Source organism: Mus pahari, chromosome 10, assembly GCF_900095145.1.
Source record: "Mus pahari chromosome 10, PAHARI_EIJ_v1.1, whole genome shotgun sequence".
In the NCBI taxonomy this organism is placed as follows: Eukaryota; Metazoa; Chordata; class Mammalia; order Rodentia; family Muridae; genus Mus; species Mus pahari.
In genome coordinates, this window is record NC_034599.1 from 15,677,173 (window position 1) to 15,686,000 (window position 8,828).

Here is an 8,828-nt window from a genome sequence, read left to right on the forward strand (position 1 = left end):
CTCTTAACATCAATGGACTCAATTCCCCAATAAAAAGGCATAGACTAAGAGACTGGATTCTTAAAGGGGACCCAGAATTTTTCTGCATACAAAAAAACACATGTCAGTGACAAAGACAGACACTACCTCAGAGTGAAAAGCTGGAAAACAATTTTGAAGCAAATAGTCCAAGGAAGAAGCTTGAGTGTGCATTCTAATATTGAATAAAATCGACTTTCAACCAAAAGTTTTCAAAAAAGATAAGGAAGGACACTTCATACTCATCAAAGGAAAAATTACCAAGATGAACTCTCAATTTAGAACATCTATGCTCAAAATGCAAGGGCATCCATATTCAAAAAAAATTTTACTAAAACTCAAAGCACACATTGCACCTCACACAATAATTGTAGGAGATTTCAACATCACACTCTCAGCAATGGATAGATCATGAAAACAGAAGCTAAACAGAAACAGAGTGAAACTAACAAAAGTTATGAACCAAGTGGATTTAACAGATATGTATAGAGCATTGTATCCTAAAACAAAAGAGTATTTCTTCTTCTCATCACTTCATGGTACCTTCTCCAAAACTAACCATATAACTGGTCAAAAAACAGGCCTCAACAGATACAAGAAGATGGAAATCCTCCTATGCCATGCCTCCTATCAGATCACGATGAACTAAAGCTGGTCTTCAATAACAACAAAGACAATAGAGATCCCACATACACATGGAAGCTGAACAATACTGTACTCAATCATAACTTGGTCAAGGAAGAAATAAAGAAATAAATTAAAGACTTTACAGAATGTAATGAAAATGAAGATACAACATATCCAAACTTTTATGACAAAATGAAAGCAGTTCTTAGAGGAAAACTCATAGTTCTGAGTGCCTCCAAAAAGAAACTGGTGAGAGTATATTCTAGATCCTTAACAGCACACCTGAAAACTCTAGAATAAAAAGAAGCAAGTACACCTGTCTTAGTCAGGGTTTCTATTCCTGCACAAACATCATGACCAAGAAGCAAGTTGGGGAGGAAAGGGTTTATTCGGTTTACATTACATACTGCTGTTGATCACCAAAGGATGCAGGACTGGAACTCAAGCGGGTCAGGGAGCAGGAGCTGATGCAGAAGCCATGGAGGGATGTTCTTTATTGGCTTGCTTNCNCNGGCTTGCTCAGTCCACTCTCTTNTAGAACCCAAGACTACCAGCCCAGAGATGGCACCACCCACAAGGGNNCCTCCCCCCTTGATCACTAATTGAGAAAATGCCTTACAGCTGGATCTCATGGAGGCATTTCCCCAACTGAAGCTCCTTTCTCTGTGATAACTCCAGCTGTGTCAAGTTGACACAAAACTATCCAGTACAACACCCAAGAGGAGTAGACATCAGGAAATAATCAAACTCAGGGCTAAAATCAATCAAATAGAAACAAAAAAGAACTGTACAAAGAATCAACAAACCCAGGAATGGATTCTTTGAGAAAATCAACATGATAGATAAACCCCCTAGCCAAACTAACTAAAGGGAGTATCCAAATTAACAACATCAAAAATGAAAAGGGAAAATTAACAACAGAATTAGAGGAAATTTTAAAAAATCATCACCTACTACTACAAAAGCCTATACTCAACAAGAGTGGAAAACCTGGATGAAATGGGCTATTTTCTAGAGAGATAACAGGTACCAAAGTTAAATCAGGATCAGATAAACCATCTAAACATTCCCATAAGCCCTAAAGAAATAGAAGCAGTCATTAAAAGTCTCCCAACCAAAATAGGCCCAGGACCAGTTGGGTTTAGTGCAGAATTCTATCAGGCCTTCAAAGAAGATCTAATTCTAATGCTCTTCAAATGATTCCACAAAATACTTACGGAAGGAACACTATCCAATTTGATTTACGAAGTCACAGTTGCACTATACCAAAGCCACACAAAGATTCAACAAAGAAAGAGAATTTCAGACCAACTTCCCTTATAAATATCAATGCAAAGGCACTCAATAAAATTTTGGTAAACTGAATCCAAGAACACATCAAAATGATCATTCATCTGATCAACTAGTCTTCATGCTAGGGAGGCAGGGATGTTTCAATATACAGAAATCTACCAACATAGTACACTACTTAAAACAAAAATCTCAAAGAGAAAACCACATGGTCATCTCTTTAGATGCTGAGAAAGCATTTGACAAAATTCAACACTCCTTTATGGGAAAAGTCTTGGAAAGAACAGGAATAGAAGTCCCATACCTAAATATAAAGCAGTATATAGCAAACCTGTACCCCACATCAGACTAAGATGGAGAGAAACTTGAAACAACAATCCCACTAAAATAAGGGACAAGACAAGGCTGCCCCCTCTCTCCCTACCTATTCAATAGAGTACTGGAAGGCCTTGCTAGAGCAAGTAGACAACAAAAGGAGGTCAAAGGATATAACAAAAGAAGGGTCAAAATATCACTATTTGCAGATGATATGATAGTATACTTAAGTGATCCCCAAAACTCCACTAGAGAACTCTTATAGCTTATAAAAAACTTCAGCAAGTGGCTGGATATAAAATTAACTCAAACAAATCAGTAGCCTTCCTATACTCACAGGGTAAATGAGCTGAGAAAGAAATTAGGGAAACAACACCCATCACAATAGTCACAAACAATATAAAATATCTTGGTGTGACTCTAACCAATCAAATGAAAGATCTGGGTCACAATAACTTTAAGTTTCTTAAGGAAGAAATCAAAAAGGTTCTCAGGAAATGGAGATATCTCTCATGTTCATGGATTGGCAAAATTGATCTAGTAAAAATGGCCACCTTGTTGAAAGCAATCTACAGATTCAGAGCAATCCCCATCCACATCCCAACATAATTCTTCAAAGACCTGGAAAGAGCAATTCTCAAATTCATCAGGAAAGGAAAAATACTCAGAATAGCAAAAACAATTCTTAACAATAAAATATCAGCTGAGGGAGTCACATCCCTGACCTCAAGCTTTACTAAAAAGCAATAGTGATGAAAACTGCATGTAACTGGTACAGAGACAGACATGTTGATCAATGGAATAGAATTGAAGACCCAGAAATGAATCCGCACACCTATGGTAAGTTGATCTTTGACAAAGAAGCTAAAACAATCCAGTGGAAAAGAGACAGTGTTTTCAACAAATGGTGATGGTTCAACTGGTGGCCTGCATGCAGAAGAATGTAAATTGATCCATTCTTACTTTGTTGTACAAAGCTCAAGTCCAATTGGGTCAAGGAACTCCACATAAAACCAGACCCACGGAATCTAATAGAAGAGAAAGTGGGGAGAAAGCCTTGAAAACATGGACACAGGGGAAATGTCCTGAACAGAACATCAATGGCTTATGCTCTAAGATCAACAATAGACAAATGTGACCTCATAAAATTGCAAATCTTCTGTAAGGCAAAGGACACTATCAATAGGACAAAACAGCAATCAACAGATTAAGAAAAGATCTTTACCAATCCTACGTCTGGTAATGGGTTAATATCCAATATATACAAATAACTCAAGAAGGTAGATTCCAGAGAACCAAATGACCCTATTACAAAATGGGGAACAGAGCTAAATAGAGAAATCTCAACTGAGGAAACTTGAAGGCCTGAGAATCACCTAAAGAATGTTCCACATCCTTAGTCATCATGGAAATGCAAATCAAAATGACCCTGAGATCCCACCTCACACAAGTCAAAGTAGCTAAGATTGAAAGCAGGTGAAAGCAGATGCTGATGAGGATGTGGAAAAAGAAACATTCCTACATTGCTGGTGGGATTGCAAGCTGGTACAAACACTTTGGAAATCAGTCTGGCAGTTCTTCAAATAATTGGACATAGTACTACCTGAGGACCAAGATACACCACTCCTAGACATATTTCCAGAAGATGCTCCAATATGTAATAAGGATACATGTTCCACTATGTTCATATCAGCCGTATTTATAATAGCCAGAAGCTGGAAATAACCCAGTTGTCCCTCAACTCAGGATTGGATACAGGAAATGTGGTCCATTTATACAATTAAGTACTACTCAGCTATTAAAAACAATGACTTCATGAAATTCACAGGCAAATGGATGGATCTAGAAAATATCATCCTGAGTGAGGTAACTCAGTCACAAAAGAACACACATGGTATGTATTCACTTATAAGTGGATATTAGACAAAGGACGTGGAATACCCATGATACAACTCATGAACCATATGAAGCTCAAGAGGAAGGAAGGCCAAAGTGTGGATGCTTCAGTCCTACTTAGAAAGGGGAAAAATAATCAAGAAAAGTAGAGGGTGTGAGGGACTTGGGAAGAAAAGATGAGGTGGAAGGGAAAAGAGGGGGAAAATCAGGTATGGGAGGAGAAGGATGAGATGTACAGAGGTCAGGAAGTTGAACTGAGGTGTGTAGCAATGGGGGATGGGGAACTGGGTGTAGCAACCAGAAAATCCCAGATTCCAGGAAAACAAGGGGCTCCCAGGACCCTAAGCAGATGACATTAGCTCAAATACCCAACAAAGGGGAGGAAGAACCTGTCAAGACCATATCCAGGGGTTAGGCATGACCCCTCCCCCCATTGAGAGATGGGGCCACCCAACCATATCCAAAATTTTAACCCAGAATTGATCCTCTCTAATGGAAATACAGGGACAAAGAGTGGAGCAGAGCCTAATGGAAAGGCCATCCAGAGACTGTCCCACCTGGGGACCATCCCACATACAAACTCCAAACCTAGATACTATTGTTGATGCCAAGAAGTGCTTTGCCAACAGGAGCCTGATAGAGCTGTCCCCTGAAAGGCTCTGCCAGATACCAGTACAGATGTGGATGCTTGCAGCCAACCATTGGTCTGAGTACAAGGACCCCAGTGGAGGAGTTAGGGGAATGACTGAAAGAGCCAAAGGGGCCTTATTTGGCATCAATAAGAGGGGAGGCCCTTGGTCCTGTGAAGCCTTGGTTCTCCAGTGTAGAGGAATGCTAAGGCAGTGAGGTGGGAGTGGGAGGGTGGATAGGATAGCACCCTCACAGAAGCAGAGTAAGGGGGAATGAGATAGGAGAGTTGCAGAGGATAAGCCAGGAAAGGAGATAACATTTGAAATGTAAATAAATAAAATACCCAATTATTAAAAAAATATCACACACACACACACACACACACACACTCCTAGAAAAGATAAATTCTTGGGAAATGTTTAGAAATCACCCAGAATTTGTAGCATGTCCACTAGTAAAAGTGATTTCCAGTATGAAGCCAACCAACCTATAAAACTTGTGAGAAGTAATATTTTTTTCAAACTTGAACAACAAAACACAAGACATGCAAAGGAACAGGAATGCATGGTTCAACCAAAGAAATAAATTAATTTATAAGAAAGCAACTCTTGGATCTCTGCTCCTCCCTATTCTAGAGATAGCCACATCTTCTTGTGCTGTGCCAGCCTCGTCCCGTAGACAAAATGGTGAAGGTCGGTATGAACAGTTTTGGCCATATTGGGCTCCTGGTCACCAGGGCTGCCATCTGCTCTCCACATGGCAAAGTGGAGATTGTTGCCATCAACGACCCCTTCATTGACCTCAACTACATGGTCTACATGTTCCAGTATGACTCCACCCATAGCAAATTCAACGGCACAGTCAAGGCCAAGAATGGGAAGCTTGTCATCAACAGGAAACCCATCACCATCTTCCAGGAGTGAGACCCAACTAACATCAAATGGGGTGATGGCGGTGCTGAGTATGTCGTGAAGTCTACTGGCATCTTCACCACCATGGAGAAGGCTGGGGCCCACTTGATGGATGGAGTCAAAAGGGTCATCATCTCCACCCTTCTGCCGATGTCCCCATGTTTGTGATGGGTGTGAACCACTAGAAATATGACAACTCACTCAAGATTGTCAGCAATGCATCCTGCACCAACTGCTTAGCCCCCTGGCCAAGGCTATCCATGACAACTTTAGCATCATGGAAGGGCTCATGACAATCGTCCATGCCATCACTGCCACTCAGAAGACTGTGGATGGCCCCTCTGGAAAGCTGTGGTGTGATGGCCACGGGGCTACCCAGAACATCATCCCTGCATCTACTGGTGCTGCCAAAACTGTAGGCAAGGTCATCCCAGAGCTGAACGGGAAGCTCACTGGCATGGCCTTCCATGTTCCCTACCCACAATGTGTCCCCCGTGGATCTGATGTGCTGCCTGGAGAAACCTGCCAAGTATGATGACATCAAGAAAGTGGTGAAGCAGGCATCTGAGGGCCCACTGAAGGGCATCCTGGGCTACACTGAGGACAAGGTTGTCTCCTGTGATTTCAACAGCAACTCCCACTCTTTCACCTTCAATGCCAGAGCTGGCATTGCTCTCAAATGACAACTTTGTCAAGCTCATTTCCTGGTATGACAATGAATACAGCTACAGCAACAGGGTGGTGGACCTCATGGCCTACATGGCCTTCAAGGAGTAAGAAACCCTGGACCACCCACCCCAGCAAGGACACTGAGAGCAAGAGAGAGGCCCTCAGTTGCTGAGGATTCCCTATCCCAACTCGGCCCCCAACACTGAGCATCTCCCTCACAATTTCCACACCAGACCCACATAACTGGAGGGGCCTAGGGAGCCCTCCGTACTCTCTTGAATACCATCAATAAAGTTTGCTGCACCCCCCCCCCAAAAAAGCAACAGTCTTCAATTTTCCTTTTTAAAACCATGATCTATGGTTAATTCAAAATCAAATTTAAACAGGTTAATAAATAGATTAACAGGTTAATAAATAGAACAGGTTAATAAATAGAAGTTCCACAAAGACAAAAGTTAGAAAAATGATTCATCAATAAAACGAGAATGGTGTAACCACATATAAGTTATTAGAATATAACACTTCTAAAGTTGAAGAACACAATAACTCATTTGAAATTGTCAGTAAGGTGTTCATGATTGGTTCTATCATGCAGAAAGAAAAAAAAACAATGGCCTTAAGTACAGATTATTTGAAAGCATTGAATTAGTAAAGCAAATGAGAAATAATGAAGAAAAACAGATAGAGATGTACTAATGGTCTTATGTGGTATCATAAATCTGACATGTTTACATTAGGGAAATTCCAGAAGGGGCATAGAGACAGACAGTTTTTAAAACTAAAATATATAACTTCCCAAATTTGAAAAACAAACAAGTCATATTATTTTAAAAACTTGATAAAGTACAACAATAGTAAATCTAAGCTCACAATTAGTGTCAATGTCCAAGAAAATCCTGAAACCAGCAATAAACTTTTCATTCTATGCAAGGAAGCTACTATAAATACATAAGCATAGTTTTCACTAACAGTCTTAGGTGACTTTAAAATTTTGTGTTCAGCCAAACACCACTTCAGCAAATCAAAAGCTCTGCATAGAAACCATGGGCATCAGTACTTTTAAATGTCTCGATTATATTTTTTACTGTATGTATATGAATGAATGAGTGTGACAAATGAATGCAGTGTCCAGAGAGGCCAGAGGACAGCACAGTGTCCAACTGACCTGAAGTTACAAACAGTAAGTCACAATATGGGTGCTATAAATCAGATCCTTTACAAAAGCTCCACAAGCATCAGTAATTTTTATAAAGACTTGAACAACTTCATAAATACAGGCTTGACTACCAATAATCTACATCCTCCTAGACAGCCTGCATAAAATCTAATTTATGATGTATAATGTTTTATTTTGTTCTTGGAGAATTTCATAACTGCATACAGTGTGTTTTGCTCACATTCATTCTTTTTTTTTTTTTTAATACAAAACCAGATAGAACAAGTTTATTGGAGCCTTTCCACATTATTAGCATAGAGGTTAAAAATGCACTCATTATGATTCTTTAAGCATACAATGTACATTTTTAATCTAGAAAAGGATAAAATAACAGTATCTTAAGTCATTTTGGGACTATCGAAGAAAAAAGTAAGAAGAATGATAATCCTTTGTGGCTAAAAATGTAGACATTTGTTGAAAACCCACCATCTCCAAATATACTGCGAGCTGATGGAGATTTTTGGGCATGTCTTGAAATTTGTACTTTGCATAAAGATGTGGCTAATCAGCCAACCACTTGTGTTTCAGGTGATGCCTTGTAAACATATACTTGCAGAGTTGGGGGCACTGCATTTATTATTCCATACAGTATGTGCACATATAAAGTTGCTCACATTCATTCTTAATGAAACATTAAACTCCTCCTAGATCACCCCCTACACCCTCTCTATTTCTTGTATTCTTTTTTTAACTGTGACCAATAGCACACTGCCTATATGTGCCTGGAAATGGAGTTGTCTATCACATGGTCAACCTTCAGGGATCACACACCAAAGAAAGCAAAGCAAACACTTGTATAGAGCATGTCTGAAGAGACACATAAGGAAAGGTAAAGAAGTGTCATTTTGTTTCTATGAGAGAAATTTATATTTCACATATATTTCATCCATAATTCTGTCCCCTTTTATTAAGTACATATTCCCTAGTGTTCAGTGCCCACTGAGTGTGGCAAGAGGCTTGTTATAGAATTTCCATGTGATATGGAAGGAAAGAAGGGAGAGTAAAGGAAGTCAAGGACGAGCATGTTCCCAAGCATCGTGACCAGATATGCGAACAGGAACAGTCCAAAGAGTATGGGATGAAGCTGCAGATCATCTGAGAGTCCCATGAGGTGGAATTTACTTCCTTCCTCCCTTCTGAATATATAAGAAAGTTGCTCAGTGCTTTCAATTGTGTGGTTATTAATGCAATACTAAACAGATGAAGATTCCATAGGTATTATAAGAATTAAGAATTTTGTGAGTAAAATCTACAAA